General features: G+C 45.8%; 1 protein-coding gene across 1 annotated transcript in view; it reads right to left on the bottom strand.

Moving 5' to 3' along the window:
- AFAP1 (actin filament associated protein 1) overlaps positions 1-10,182 on the bottom strand; it is a 205,291-nt gene extending 195,109 nt beyond the window's left edge. The window contains exon 1 of the mRNA XM_090035527.1: positions 10,040-10,182. The gene's annotated coding sequence lies outside the window, so the exon portion shown is untranslated. The remainder of the gene's footprint in view (positions 1-10,039) is intronic.
- Between the last annotated feature and the right edge of the window lie 6,632 nt (positions 10,183-16,814).

Below are 16,814 nucleotides of genomic sequence, written 5' to 3'. Positions count from 1 at the left end.
CCCCTCCCGCGCCTTCCCTAGTCCCAGCCTCACTCCCTGCCTCCCTCCCACACTGCTACGGGAATAGATCTGTTACATTATAAACTGGGTTCCCTTTATGCAAATTCAGTTTATGCACAGTTTTCTGGGAAGACATATATCAAGGTAGCCCTGTAGCAGCATGTGTCATTTGTAAGTGGCCCACAGCCAGAGAAGCTACATTAAAAGCAGCTCTCTGATGCAATGCATCGCCAACCCCTGAATTAGATGAAACCATTGTCCACTGGAGTCATACCATTTCAAAGCAAACCAGAAAATTTACATTAGGTCTTCGACAAAAGGACCCCATTTTTGAGAATATTTTGGATCTTAAGCTTTTCAGGATATGTGTTTATTTTGCCCTTTAGTTTCCATTTTATAAATCTGCTGCAAGTAGCTTGTGTTATCTTCTGAATTTTTTTTATTTTAAAAAATAAATACATAAATAAAAAGTTGGGTGACTCTTCTCTAGCCAGAGGCCTTAGCAGTTAACTGCTCAAGGAACAAAAGCATTTTACTGGCTAGGGAGATGCAACTGAAAATATGTTTCAGAAACAGAAGCCTGTCTTAACTAAACCGACTGTGTGCCAATGGGAGAAGTAATCATCTATGTAGAGAGATATGCATTCTATACAGTATTCACAGGATGAGGAAATTACATACTGGCAATTTGTTTTGTCATAATAACTGCTACTTATTCTTCCATCCTAAAGGAAAAATTAAGATTCTGCCTACAAGGAAGAAGAGAACTAAGTGACAATCTCTCTACTGTGCTGAGCCTGAAGATGAAGACAAGTAGCCTGTACTTAATGTGGAAAGACGTAGAAAGCAAGTTTGAAGAATGGAAAGACATGGTGTGTTAGCAAAGGACAACATTTAAATTGCATGAGGAAGATAGGATATATGTAAAAAAATATTAAAAGGAGGCAATAAAGCCTGTTTCTGCAAGTTTTAATTATACACCACATTATCCTGACCACAAGGCAAGAATCCATTCATTAAGTGCCATCAATTCTCTGGAAAACGAGAGGTTGGGTGTGAGGATAGACCCTCTCACCTAAACTACCCGATTTCTGCCGTGAATTTTGTCCCTAGGGGTATTCTTTGCTTTCAAAATGGCAAAAAGACAAAAAACTGTCACAGCACCTGAGATACCTTCCTAAGGAGGAAAGAGAAGAATGAAAAGCATATATTGAAAAGTAATTCCTTAGCAGTGCAGAACAGGCCCAACATGTGGAAAACATCTGAAAGTACTAAGATAAAAATGTTTTGCCTGTACAAGAGGGTGTGGGAGCGGGCTGCAGATACAGAACAAGCAATACTGTATTAAAAGGCAGTGACCCAAAGCTGATCACCAAACCCCTCTCTAGTCACTACACTTCACAACAGGGTCTTCCTCTGTACAGATTTCTAAGACCAAATGCAGTATGCCATTTAGGCACCCACAAAGGTGACAACAGTGCTGAAAAAAATATTATGGCACTTACTTCTAGTTCAGTACTCTCAGCTGACAACCACAACATAGCAGGCTCTTTGGCTAGGGTAGGGCAACTTCCAGAAGGATCCACTAATATCAACAAACAGGCTCTTTAATTTCTGAAAATTTAATTTTCTTCACTTTATTAAAGCACAAGTACAGCCTGAATACCTCTATTTAAATTTGCACCACTCAGATTTCCAGCCAGTACTGGAACGCAATAAAGCCAGCCCAGTTCCTCAGTATAGCATTCCTACTGACACATTGATGGAGAAAGACTAAAGATGCAATGAAAGCACTGTACCTTTATTAATGAGGTCGTAATGATCATGCAACAGTCTTAAGAAATTCTCAAATTGATTTGAAGGGTGTAGATTGTAGCCATGTTGATCTAAGGACATAGGCAGACAAGGTTCTTTGGGTGAATCTGATATCTTTTATTAGACCAACCTAAATAGTTGGAAAAAAGGGCTTTTAAACACAAAATCTTATTAAGATTTTTTTTTCCAACCATTTAAGTTGGTCTAATAAAAGATATCAAACTCACTCAAATAACCCTGTCTGCATAGTGATTTGAAACAGATACATTTTATTGGACTATACCAGAAGTACAATTCAGAAGTCAAAGTTGAAGTTAATTATGAAGTTAGCAAATCAAGGGAAATGCTCGCTTGTTTGGTTTGTCAAAAATCAAACCTACAACAGATCCTTTTAGATTTTAATGCCTGCCATTCCCCTCCCCCCCTCCCCAAACCACCCTACCACCAGACTAGACAGCATGTGACTTGTGAGGAGGTGATGTGACGTGATGTGGTATGATAAAGGTGTGTGTCATATCTGATTAATGACTATACTAGTAAATTCTATGAAGGCCACTTCTTAATTCCCAGTTTGCAGCTGGTCTTGATAAGAAACACCAAAGTAATTTAAACCTAGATCTGCTAAAGACAACTGAAATTATAATCCTTTGGAATAATAATATTACCAGATAAGAAGCCAGGCTGGGGAACTAGTTATGATTCTAACATACCATCTACAGTTCAGCTCCTAAAAAATAAATACGAGACTTTTAATTGACAAACAAATCATTGCATCTAAGGTTAAAGGTCAAAAATCCTCCTTAGATCTTTGAAGACGGGACCTGTGTGGTCTTAGTGCTTATTATTATTCACTTTTTGGTTTAACAAAAAGTATCACGGTTAAACATATCAACTTCAACTTTTTTCATTAAAAATGCACAGCTACAACAAATGCACTGTAGATCACAGCACTGATTTTGATTCTGGAAATGCACAGATTAGGTCATGTTCCTCAAATCTGTTTATTTTAGATAAACTTAAAAGGGACACAAACATGGAACAGGGAAGAATGGCTACCAGAAGTGGCTAAAGTAAATGAACCAGAAGGCCAGAAGTGGTCCAGCAAATGTCCTTCCAGAAGTGGAAGGACACCAAATTCTTGCGTTTCATAAATGTTTAGATATGGTTAGGATAGCAACAGAGACTTCAGGGATTCATGAACATGATATGATAATGGCTCCCTAATGAATAATGTATACTTAGCACAGTTCACAGTGATTACCTCATGTACTCAAATGTTTTACTTTATCAACTGAGGGATAAAATACCCAGTCTTTACAGCATCAGCAACATTCCACTTTAAACAGAAATAATTTTTGCACTATCTTTTGGCATTTATGAATAATGGATAGAAACAGTTTTGCTCAGCATTTGAAAGACATAAATGCTTTGGCACAAACGAGGCTATATCAGCCCCTGCCCTAGAGAAATCGAGTCATAACCACTCAATTCCAAACACGTTATTGGAAAGCTATGTCCACAGCAACAGCCCCTCAGATAATAAAAATCCCAACATTATCTCAGATAATATAATGAAAGGGGTGCTGTGCTGGTTTTTGAAACATTCATATCTTTTTACTTTTGAAAACTGAGCACCTTAATTCATCTTTCTTCTGAAAGACATCTTTTTTAAAAGTCACATTCTAACAAAGATACAAACTTTAGTCACCTGTATTCCCTGCAGCCAAGCTGTTACAGACAGAAGGCCGAACATTTCTAGTCTCCTTGTTCCTATTTACCTTTGATAGACGCTTGTAAAATAATCATTAAACTTCTCCGCCACTATTCTCTAAGGACCCACTTCAACAATAAGATCAACATCATTAAGTCATATTGACTTTACTGGGATTTCAGGGGGTCAGCTGCTTGCAAAATCAGACTGTGCTGCAAAAATGTATGCCTCAAACAACCTTCTGCCCATGGCTACATAGGTGTAACAAGGTAAAATAGGCTCATTCCATGTTTTGGCTGCCTTGTGACTTTATTTTATTCATTTTCTACTTTATTTCCCACACATTTACTATAAGCATCCCTGATGGCAGCAAACATTTTAGTCATGCAAACACACTACCCTAGCAAAATGTGATCTGTCAGCAACAGAAAATTAAATGCATACATTGTTTTTACTCTTTGCTTACCTTATCTGGTAAGTCATCATGTAGCCGTGTAAGCTGCTGTCTCAAAAAACACACTGCAAGATAAGCGTCTTTTTGAAGAGTGACAAGAAATGGTACGAATAACTTACATGTGTATTTTTCTGCAAAGTCAGCCCTAGAAACCATGCAATTTATAAGGATTCTTTCAAAATTCCCCAGGACAACTTAACGGAAAATGAACGTGAAACAGGTAAACATGCCCACCATTACCTTGAAGAAAGCACAGGATCCCTGTTGCAATTATCAATACTGGCCCAGTAGAACTTAAGTTGAACCTTATATTTCTGCTCATTTCAGTGGAGTCTGAATAGGTGGGCTTCTTTAAACGAAGACACAAGATAATTTGGAAGTGGAGCACACTAACGTGTAACACACTAGAACATATAAGATACTGGACTGGCAAGCCCAAAACAACAGTTCCTGTGCCAAGTGAGCCAGTGCAAGCAGCAGATCCATAGATGAATACATAGAAATGAAAGAATATTCCCAGAGAAGAGTAAGCAAAGGTCTAGGTGAAGCACATCATCTGATCTTGCAGAGGTTGAGAGTAAGCATATACAAAAAACCAAGGTGACCAAATCATTTCCTAATTTGAATAAACAGGTCTGTAAAGTAGAGGTGAAATTATACTGGTCCATATCGTAACAGTACTGATAAAAAGAAAATTGACATTACCAGCAATCGGCTTTTTTTGGCCGATGTCACTGATAAATGCCACATGTAAGCACACAGATGCAGCATGCGCAGGGCCAGGAATGCAGCCTGGCAGCACCTGGCTGGTAAGTCTGTGGTGGGGAAGGGGAACGAGGGAAGGGGGCAGGTCGAGGCCCCTTTGGTGAGGGAGTGGGTCTGGGACAGAGACAGGAAGGGGTAGGGGCAGGCGCTACCCAACTGGGGCGGGGCAAGGCATGGGAACTATTTGATGTCCTCCGTTGATGCGGATGTGCCGCTGGATCTGGGGGTCGCCGGCCGAGTTCTCTACATCCTCCAGATCCCTTGTGGGAGCCCAGAGATGGCCCAATGTTACGCCCCAGCGGGGGCAGGTCCAACCTGGCCATCATCATCATTGCGCACTGCTTTTCTGGTGGTGGGCAACCAGCACTATGGTGACATCAACTAAAATTTCAGGAGTGGGTTATCGCATTGGTATCCAGCACTTGACGTTCTGCGTGCAGTTTAAAAAAGGCTAAAAGCTTAAAAAAGTTAAAAGCCTAAAACCGCAAGGGGGGCCGCCAATGGGTAGGGCAACCAGCGTTTTAAAAACACCAATAAATTACAGGGGACAACAAAAGAGAAAACAGGGTGTGCTCGTGCAGGTCATAGGTTCAAAACTAGTGCTCCCCCAGGGGACACCAAGCAGAGCACCCCAGACAGCGTCCACCGGCTCGCGAACAGAGAAAGCTCGCCAGCGGCTACTGCCCAGTGGTACTCCACCCAGAGACACGTGCGAAGGACACCAAGGAAAAACACTCCGAGGTCACCAGGAGCCTTCCCAGCCAGCGCCTCCTTCCTGGATAGCCAGATGACAAGCTTGGCCAGAGCCAGGAGGCTGACCAGTAGGTCCCGGGCCTTGATGGGGTGATGGATGGCCAAGGCATGGGGCAGAAGCCATGAGCGGCTCATCCAGGGGATGTTAGGAGGTGGGGGCATCTCCCTGCCACTGTTCACACCCACAGAGGAGGCATGGAGGGCACATGCCCCCAGATTTGTGCACCGGGAGAGAGGGTGGGCTGCCACTGCCTGCTTTGCCCCACCCCCGCTGAAAAGAAGCCCATCCCCAGCCTGCAACAGGCAGCCCACCCTTATCCCATGCACAAATCTGGGGGGGCACATCCCCCCATAACTTCCCCAGGGATGTGTGCAATGGCAGAAGCCTCCATGCCCCCCTGCAGGTCCCGGATAATCTGCCCACAGCTCCATCCCACACCCTGCCCTGCACCCGTTGGGCAGCACCTGCACCTGCCCCAGCCCCACTCCCTCCTTCAATGTGGGGGCTCCAATCTGCCTACCCCCTCACGTCCCTTCCTCACCACAGACTTATTGACCAGGTGCTGCTCTCCAAGCTGCTGGGCTGCATATTGGCAATCGGTATTGGCCAATATGGTTGGTTAATAATCAGCCATCGGCATCAGCCAAAAAAATCTTTAGTGGTACACCCCTACTTTAAAGTCTTACTTCCCATTTTCTACTTCAGCAGGAGAGATAATCTTTTTAGGGTAGTATAAACAAAGGGGACTGCTTTAATCATAATGCTTAGCCAACTAGATTCTTGGAGGTATATGAAATGAAAGATTTAGAAGCACTGGCTTTGTTTCAGGCCATCTACTAAGTGGAACTGAAGTGACAGCACTTTGCAATTGGATCTTATTTGATGGAAGCCTCCAATGAGTAGCACAGACTACATGATTTATGTTTGGACCTTAAAATAGAGTTTCCATTCATCAGTAAAAAAAGATTAACAAGCAAAATCACCACTGGAAGACTGTAAACACCAATAGGGTTTTCTGTTATCACAGATGCCTTTCACTTGAAGCTTTTCCCATCTTTAGTGAGGCAAAGATTCTCTCATTTATTGGACCAACTGCATGGCAGGGATAGTCTTAGATCAGTTCTCAGATACAACATATTCTTCTTCAGGTCTGAGGAAAAAGGTACAGCAAAGATTAAAGGCAGTCTGCAGGGCTGTAAAACTCAAAGAGAGAAAAAATTCCCAGAAATAGCAGACAAGCATAATATAGAAGAAAGGATAGCTTGAGTAGCAAAAGAACAAGACCTTTAAAGAAGGAAAAAAGGGTTGTTATCACCTGTAGTGTGAAGAAAAATTATCAGGAGTCAGGTAGATTAAGCCAACTGGTGTTCAGTCCTTGGGTATCACCCACAAATCTCTGCCTCTTGCATATTTCCTAGACCATGGGACTGCATAACCTCAAGAGGGCCTTTCTAGCCCTACTTTCCTATGATCCTGTAATCACAGCTACATCACTCCAACACTACCTTTTCCATCTGTATTTAGTCTCAGCTCATAGTTACCAGGTTAAGAATGTCAGGCCATTATGCTAAATCCTGTTTTATATCATACTGTAACAAGTGGGATGGCGCAGGTATGCAGCAGTGCAGAACTTTGCCCCTAATACTTCCAGTAACATTAAAAAAAAAAGCAAAAAAACAAAAATAAAACATGAAACCCCCCAACTGTTTCAGAATATCCTGAGAATCTGGAAAAGCTCCAGAACTCAATGAATGTACTGCTCTCCCCTGCCATGATACAACTGAGAGACTTGTTCAGATTCCTGGCAGATATACATGCTAGATGAGAACTGGTTCAGCACTTCCAGAAAAATAATTATAAATAACATTTTGAAGAACGAGCTAACAAAAACCCTGCAGACTAAAATCTCTGAGATTTTTTAATACAATCAGTACTTGTTTTACTGAAGATTTTACTCAATGGTGTGATTAGACAAATGGGGCATCAGCCCCAGGCATCAACTTTGGGAGGGGGCTAAATTAATTAATTAAATACTCAAAAAAAAAGCAGCTTCTGCCAGCAGCTGCATGATCATGATACCAAGTGCAATCATAGAGGCAACCAGAAGTCACCACTGTCCCCGTGCCATGGGCACCCAGCTGCATCCTTATGCTTCTCATTTTACTGCTCTGTGCATTTTGTTTCAGACAAAAAAAAATGATACTTAGACAGTTTTGACTCAAGCAGTCTTCCAAGCCCCATTATCTAAGAGCACGCTCCAGATGAGTGAGAACCTTTGCATCCCTGAGGACAAGTAGCCAAGGCACATCTTGTGCCACTGCTCCGCGTCCCCAAGAAACACCTGTGCCCTGTGGCTCTGGTGCATGGCAGGTTACCCTGGGTGGGGTAGGAGAGGCTGAGGCCAGCAACTGTGCTGGCCCCAGAAGCTTTACTTGGGGTCCTGGGGCCTCAGGGAGCTGCAGCTGTGGCAGAAAGCCTAGCTAGCAGCCAGAGTACGGCTCTAGCTAGCTAGGCTCCGGTTCTGGGAGGCATGCCCTACCGCCATGTGCACCACCCTGTGTTTTTTGTCATGGGTTTTTTGGACCCTGGGATCTCCTGGGGTCAAACCACCCCCTCCCCTCCCCCAACATGCCACATACTGCATGTCCACGCTCATCTGAACGTGCCCTAAGTGTCTATCACTGAGCCAGCAGAACCTAGGAATTATTCTTTGACAGCAGACCAAAACAGCTGGCGAGCAGTAAATATCCTCTTGTCATTCCAGGTGCAGGACTGTCATTAAATCCCCCGGGGCATTTCCACAAAACTGGGGTGCGTAGGGTGTGCAGAGCTTTTCCGAACCTTCAGAAGAATTCAAGTTCCTCCTAAAATATCTGGTACCTGTCACTACAGGAACACCCTTGCTATGCCCCAGGCTACTCAGGCGCCAACGCACCAGGTCCTCTCCATGCCCAGTTCAGTTTTCTGCCAGAAGACAGATAAGACACTCGTGAAGCTCTTTCCCTGGAAGGCCACCAGGAGGCACAGAAGATGGCCACACCCGGGCACAGAGCACCTCCCAGAGAGATGCGACGAAGTATTGCTCTTCCTTTTCAAACCTTCCAGATGCCACCCCCGCTGCCATACCTTTCTCCTCCCCGCCGCCCTTCGACCCAGCCATCTGCCAACCCCCTCGAACCTGACCCACCAAACACAAGTTCCTATCTTTCCGCTTCTCCGAGAAATATGTAGCGCTGCCTACTGCAGGAGGTGGACAATAGCCACGTGGGGCAGATCTGCTGCTGGAAACATCACAAATAACGTAATTAATCCACTCTGTCAAAATGAAATTTTCTCCCAAGGAAGAGAACAAAGAAGAGCAGAAAGAGCAGCGAAATCTTTAGAAGATGAGAGGTTAGGATGACTTCAGGATTATGTTTCTGCTTTTGGGAATTGCCTCATTGTTTTATACCCTGATCCCATCCTAAATCGTCATGCTAAATGCGAACATGACAAATAAAAACTGAATTAAAAAAATTATCAGGGGGAAATAAAGAGATGGGATTTTCCATCCTAAGCATCTGTGGAAAGGAAACACAGTGCCTTGTCTCATGTAAATCCATTCATAATGTCCTTCTGGGCAGGGGAATCCCTTGCTTTGTTAGGGTCAGTGGAGCTGGGTGGCTCCCGTGGGACACCGTTACAAACCACAGACCTTGCTCAACGTCTCCGGCTCCGAACCTCCCGACACAAAAAACAACGAACGGTGACGTTCGAACGCTAAGCCATCTCTTGGCATGGGCGTCCAGCTCTTCTCCCTGCCTTTTTACCGGCTCATTCTTTGGCATGTTTTACCCATGCCCTTAACTGAACTCACACGGTTGAAATTAAAGTTAAAGAAGAAAAAGCCCAGTGGAAGAAATTAAAATACGTCGCTAGGAACGGAGCATCTTTCTACCAATCACACGCGGCTTTTTGGTTTTAACCTTTCTGTTAAACAGGAAATAAAAAGGAGGAGGTCAGATGGTGAAGCCAGAGACATAGGTCTGGAAAGACGGTGCCTTACGCCTTGGCCCCAACTGACTCTGGGACCCTAACGCCATGCAATCAATCCTCGGCTGGGATGAAACGGGCTCAGAAGGCAAAATCCGCCCTAGGCCCCCCCACCCTGCCCCTGCCAGGGAGGAAAACTAAGGAAAGCCTCTGCCCTGCACAAAGCAGCGGAGCAGCCGGGTGCCGGCCGGGAGAGCCGCGCCGCGCCGCGCCCCGCCCGCCGCATGCCCGCGGGACCGCTGCTCTCCCAAGCTCCGGCCCGGGTTGCATCATGGAAGAGCCAGAGGAAAAGCAGAGAGGCGGGGATGGCCCGAGCGGCTGCCGCCGGGGCGGATCGGATGCTCCGGCTCCGCTTCCCCCAGCCAAAAAAAACCAACCAAAAACACTTTTTTTCTCTTTTTTTTTTTTTTTTTTGGGGGGGGGGGGTCTCTCCCGATGGACGCTCGGAGCAAGCCCCCGCGCGTGCTGCGCCCGGCAGCCGGGGCAGGGGCGCGGCCCCGCGTCCTACCTCGCGCGGTCCCGCGGCGGCGGCGGCGGCGGGGGGGAGCGGAGGAGGCGGCCGCCCGCAGCCGCGCGCCCGGCCGGGACGACCATCCACACGTGCCCGCGCCGGCCCGGACTGGCGGCCCCGCGGCCCAGGGCGCAGGCGGCGCGGGGCGGGGCCGGGGGCGGAGCCGCGCGGAACAAAGGAGGGAGGGGGCAGGTGCGGGGGAGCGGGGCCGGGCTGCGGGGGGCAACTGTGCACTACCTCCCTGGTGCAGGGGCAGCCCTCGGGGGCCTGGTGGGGTGCCAGGCAGGAGGGATGGGGCTCCTCGGGAGGCGCACCCTGACCACTGCGGTGTTTTTGCTAGTCGAGAGGGCACACGTATGCCCTGGGGGTACGTGGGGCGGCCCCAGGGGGCACCCGGCCTGCCACCGCGCCCTGCGCCCTGCTGGCGCCGCGTGCCACCGCCCATCTGGCCCTGAGGGGACCCCCCACTTGGTGACGCTCATCCGCTGGCCCCCAGGGGAGCCCTCTGCCACTCCACAGCGGGAAGGGGGGACCCACCAGACACGGTACACGCCCCAAAACAAGGTTGAAACCCCCGTCCTAGGCGCTGGGGATAACCGCTTTTCTGGCGTGGGGTAGTACCCACGGAGGTAACGTACAGTTAAACTCCCACGTGCTCCTGGAGCGTGAAGATCTCGTCTTCATGCCCACTTTATGGAAATGGGAGACTCCCCCCTAGCTTGCTCCCGTGGCCGTACGGCTGAGGGCGAGCAAAACTCGGGCACCCAAACCCCAAGCCTCTGGGCGTGGGCCTGCACATAAGATGCCTGCCAAAGGATTTGGAAACATCCGAAGCCCCAGGTGGGGGTGGAGGATGTTTGCTGGTAGCAGGGCCGCTTATGGGTCTGCACCGACTCATGGGTTTGGAACCGATTTGGCTGGGAACACGACAGGTTTTCAAAAGAAAAAAAAAGGGGAGGTTGAAGTTGCCCACCTGGTCCCTGGCAGAGCAGGGCATGGAGGAGACAAGTAGCTTGCTGCCCACGGTCTTGCCCTCTATGCAGGGATAGCCTGGAGCTGGCAGCTCTTGTGCCCCAGCCTGCAGTGAGTCAGTGCAGGACGCCACTTGTTTCTGCAAACGCAGCAAGTGACTAACTCTGGTTTTCAACCTTTCTAGAGTCAAGGCTCCCTCAGCTCTTATCTTTCATTCATCTCTTGATTACAGAAAAACAACAGAGCAAGTCTCCTGTTGCTCAGGAGAGATGAGCACCCATCACAGTTTTTGACACTGTGGATTCCTATTTGAGGTCTCTGGGTTCATCTAGTGAATCGTGTGTAGGTGTGCGCACACCTCGCAGTGCTAAGACTGTGTGGTGCCCCAAGCATCCTTACCCTTATAAGGGTGGCACCCATGGGCTGACCTGGAATTTTGAAAAGGGAGGATATCAATGCCAAAGTATATCATCACATATAAACATGAACACCCATTTTTCTCTCTAGGTAAAAAAAGAAAACTAGAAGCTTTACTAGGGGCTTGGGATTAAATGATTCAGTTTAAGAACAAAGCAAAAACAAATATAACTTTACTGAAATGTGCATTCAATTTGCTGCATCATATGTATGAAAAAACACAACAAATTAGGCAAAACTACTTGAAAGATGTTGTTTCTTTAGTGCTGTTGCCATTAGAATTAAATATACATCTCTTTCAGATTCGTAACACTAAAGCTAGCATTGAGCATTTTGACCAGGGTAGGCAGTTTTTGCAGCTGGAGGGCCGCTTAAGTTTTGGTGAACTGTCCAGGGCTGTACACAAAATCTTTTAGAAGATATTTAACAAATTATAGATTTAAAAAAAAATCATACATCTAAAAATCAAATACCTACTATAACATATTTTAATTTTATTTCAAGACTAATTTTTGTCCTAATTTTTTTTTAGTAGTAGAGAGGCGATTGTCTAATAGTGCAAAATAAAGTCTTACTTTTGTAAGTTGTGTGTGGTAGAGAGGGATCACGTGTGTGGGGGGAGGGTTGTCTGCACACTAAGTCCTGGAAGCCAGCGCAGGGGTCCACACCATGCTCCCACCCAGTGCTGCAGCAAGGAGGCGTGGTGTGAGTGGGGTGACCACCCCGGGCACTGAAGTGGAGGGGCGCCAACAGGTGCTGCCCAGCCAGGGCAGGACATGGGACAGCCATGAACAGCTCACTGGGGGGTGTGAGGATAATGGCTCCTGCCACTGCATGCACTCCTGGGCAAACATGGGGGGGCATGTGCCGCCTGGATCTGTACACAGGGCGAGGGCTTTGCCTTATGCACCAAACTTTGCTGCTATAGCATTACTCCCGCCCACAGACACTGGCCCTGGCCCAGCACACAGCTTTCCCATGTGACTGTTCCTGGTGCAACTGCGGCTGCCCAAGTACTGCTCAGCTCCACCCTCCACCCCTCACCCACAACTCCTGCCACACCATTTGGGGTGGGGGGGGCAGAAACTTACAGTCTTGTAGCTTCTGCCCCAGCACATGGGGCTCCAGCTCCAGCTGCCTTTCACCTGCTTGGCTGCCTGCCCCGAACAAGAGCATCCACCTGTGGGCAGGGTGGGTGGAAAGCAGCTGGAAGCAGGAGCTGCCCAGCTACAGTTTTCCCCCCGACTTGGAACAGCGCAGCAGGGGCAGGACGAGGAGCTCCTGAAGGTTGGGGGAGCTGAGCAGCACCCTGGAAGCTGCAGCTGCATCAGAAGCAGCCCTGCCAGCAGGGCAGAAGTGAGCTAGATCCAGTCAATTGGCAGGCCAGATCCTGTGGGCCAGATCCAATCAGTTGGCAGGCTGGATCTTGGGTTGGACTGGCAGGGGGTCAGACTCGATGATCTAATAGGTCCCTTCTGATCTTAAAATCTATTAAACCTATGAATCTGGCTGGTGGGCTGTATTTTGCCCACCCCTGATCTTAGTGCATCCAATGCTTCACTGAAAGTTATTTCCACACCTGAGTTGATGGTCACACAAATTAATGTTTTTTGCTAGAGTTAGAAAACAGTCTGCAGGACTGAAATAGTAACTATTTTACAAGGAGCAGCTAACAGACAGCAGAATTGGAGAAAAAAAATATCTATGATGATATATATGATTATAATTATAAAAGGAGAGGGTTGTTAATATTATTATATATAACAGCGAGAGGGTTGTTAACACCTGTGGAATGAAGAGTTAACAAGAAATCATGTAGATTATGATAAACATTACATCCCTCTCTGCTGCCCAAACAGAAATGTTGCTGCCACTGTCAGGCAGCTGGGTTTAAATTTTGGGTAGACCAGGAATCAAAGCTGGGATGCAACTGAATTTCCCTTGGATCCACCCCTGGTGTCACCCTGGTTGAGAATCACTGGACTAAACCATGGGGGTAGTCTCCCTTTCACAGGAATTTAGTACCCTATAACTGATGCTTTCATATAGCTGACCACCATTTCACATAAATCCTAGGGGATGTGTCATGCCCACAGTTTTTTACTTCGTCTGTCAACAGAAGCACTCATGGGGCCCGGAAGCGTGTACTGGTGAAGTTGTACCATTTAACTAATACTGTGATTTTCAAACCAATTTAGTTAAAATGGCACAACACTATGTAAACTTTTGCAGTGATTTAAACCTGGCATTGATTTAGTTTAGCCCAACACAAACTAGATCCCACTTCAGACAGAGGGTTGGACTAGATGTCTTCTTGGGGTCCCCTCCTACTTCCGACTCCAAGATGTTAATTCCACTAATTTAAATTAAATTCAAAGTTCAAGTTAATCTGAATCAATGTAAGCCAAATCTAAATCATATTACATGTCTATAAAGAGTTTTGAATTGCTTAATTATTTTGATTTTTAAACAGATTTCAAATAAAGCTAGTGCAACTTTATATATACACTCAAAGTGACCAACAGGTACTGGACTCAAATAGTTCAAACATCTATTTTCTGCTTTGTTTCTATCTAGAAGTCAAAACAAAAAAAGATGGAAGAAAAAATATTGACATTCAGAAAGCCAGTTAAGTCAATGCACTGTGATGTCTCTATCCCACCTGGACATGGGAATCATGTGTCTTTAAACTATCTCTTCCCCTACTTTTAGAGAGCATAATACCAGAGATCTGGACAAGTTTCCAGTTCGTTTTGTAGTACAAATCAAGGTGTTGGTTTTGAGAAAGAAAACTCTCAAGGGTAAAAAATTTCCTGGGGAAGATCCTAGAAAAGATTATCAAAGAGACCATTCTGAACAGATTGGCTGATGGCAAAACCCTGAGGGATAGCCAGCACAGGTTTGTCGTGGGTAAGACTTGCTTGACCAATCTTATTTCCTTGTATGACCAGGTGACCTATCACCTGGGGGAAGAGTCATTGATGTCATACATCTTGACTTCAAAGAAGCCTTTGATCTGGTATCCCGTGATCACCTTTTAGCAAAACTGGCCAACTGCGGCCTCAGCTTCACTATGGTCCGCTGGCTGGGGAATTGGCTCCACAATAGGACCCAGAGGGTGGTGGTTCACAGAAGTCAATTGTCGTGATGTGCTATGACCAGTGGGGTCCCTTAAGGCTCTGTTCTTGGGCCTATATTATTCAACATCTTCATTAATGATGTGGACACTGGCATCAGAAGTGGACTGGCAAGTTCACTGATGACACCAAACTTTAGGGTAAAGCATCCTCACCCGAGGACAGGAGGGTGATCCAGGCTAACCTTGACAGGCTCAGGAAATGGGCACATGAGAACCTGATGATGTTTAACACCACAAAATGCAAGGTTCTCCATCTTGGGGGAAAAAAAACCCCCGCAGCATGCTTATAGGCTCGGCAGTGCTACACTGGCTAGCACTACAGATGAAAGGGACTTGGGGGTCATGACTGGCCAAAAGATGAACATGAGCCTTCAGTGTGATGCTGCAGCTAGAAAAGCAAGCAAAACATTGGCTTGCATTCATAGATGCTTCTCAAGCAAATCCCAGGACATCATTCTCCTGTTTTACTCAGCCTTGGTGAGGCCACAGCTGGAGTACTGCATCCAGTTTTGGGCTCCACAATTCAAAAAGAATGTGGAGAAGCTCGAGATAGTCCAGAGGAGAGCCACGCACATGATCAGGGGCCAGGAAAAACAGACCTTATAATGAGAGGCTGAGAGCCATGGGACTCTTCAGCCTGGAAAAAGCACAGGCTCAAGGCAATCTGGTGGCTGCCTATAAGTTTACCAGGGGTGCTCACCAGGATCAAGGGGAACATCTGTTCACCAGAGCACCCCAAGGGATGACAAGGTCAAACAGTCACAAACTCCTCCATGACTGTTTCAGGCTGGACATAAGGAAGAACTTCTTTACTGTCCGAGCCCCCGAGGTTTGGAATAGACTGCCACTGGAGGTGGTTCAAGCACCTACTTCGAATGCCTTCAAGAAACATTTGGATGTCTTATTTTGCTGGGATCCTATGACCCCAGCTGACTTCCTGCCCCTGGGGCAGGGGGCTGGACTCGATGATCTTCCGAGGTCCCTTCTAGCCCTAATGTCTATGAAATCTACAACTCTATTTGCCTAAATGACAGTTTTCCAGTTGTCTTTTTGGCACTTATACCTAATTGGTAGTTCTGTTACCTATGCAGTGTGGACATATAGCACACAAGCTCAGTTAGCTACCTACTGAGCAAGCAAATATGTGGCTATGTATCAATGACCAGTGCACATATTGTAAGTCACAAAACTACAGCTGGACAAAAACCATGTAGCAGATGTTAGATGGGGGAGAAAGTCCTTTCATGTTTTAGCTGGAGTGGTAACAGCACTTGTCTAGGAATCAAGAAACCCTGGTTCTAAGTACTTATCCTGGTATTAGAACCAGTGTCATCCAAGCATATGGGTGTTGAAAAGGAAATCATCTTCCACAGAGACAAGAGTACCACTGTGGTAAACCTGTGCAAAGTAGGAGGGTCTCTAAAGACATTTATTTGCAATTACTGGTTCCCACAATACAGTGTTCTAAACTATATTGCCAAAAGTATGGTTTATTTTTTATGTTGTTTTAAGTTGACCATACACATTCTATCAAATATTTGGATAGTAAAATAAAATATTGAATCATCGTGTTGGAAGGGACTTTGAGTAGTCCATACCCTCACACAGATGTAGGATTCACTGTTCTTAAACTGTTGGGAACTTATGCCTATCCAGCTTTTTCTAGAAAACCTCCAACGTACAAAGTCCCATAGGATCCCCAGGCATTGAGCTTTACTGTTTCAGTCGGAAGCTTTCCCATTTACTCTGAATCTTTCACAACAAGATTCAAATACAAAAGTCTGTTTTTTAAAACTAAAAGAAACTGAATGAAGTTCCCCAAGAGTGATGTATGGCTAAAAATAAGTCAATTGATTAGTAGGGAATATCTTTCATGGAAATTAATAAGCATTTTTACTTAACAGTAAATCTATAAATCACAGCAATTTTATCTCATATATTCCTCCCCATAAAGTCTTTAGCCCAAAGGAACATTTACAGTCTACTGCTTTCTGTTTAGAAAAAGGTCATTTTTGAAAAAGCTATCTTCCAACTTCTTGAAGTTACAAAAGAAAAAGATGATTGGATAAGTGGTTGTGCAAAACTCCCAGTATTGTTCCCGTTTTCCTTGCTGGAAGGCAGGGTAGACATGCACCCTTATAGACTAATTAAATAAGATACATAGCAACAACACAAGGGTTCATGAACCCAACTTCAGATGGTGTAAAAGGCCAGCACAGAACAGAGTATAAAGTGGAGCGAGTG

This window comes from Crocodylus siamensis, chromosome 2 (assembly GCF_052110815.1).
Source record: "Crocodylus siamensis isolate JL-2025a chromosome 2, ASM5211081v1, whole genome shotgun sequence".
Classification (NCBI taxonomy): Eukaryota; Metazoa; Chordata; order Crocodylia; family Crocodylidae; genus Crocodylus; species Crocodylus siamensis.
This window is presented reverse-complemented; position numbering and strand designations above follow the sequence as displayed.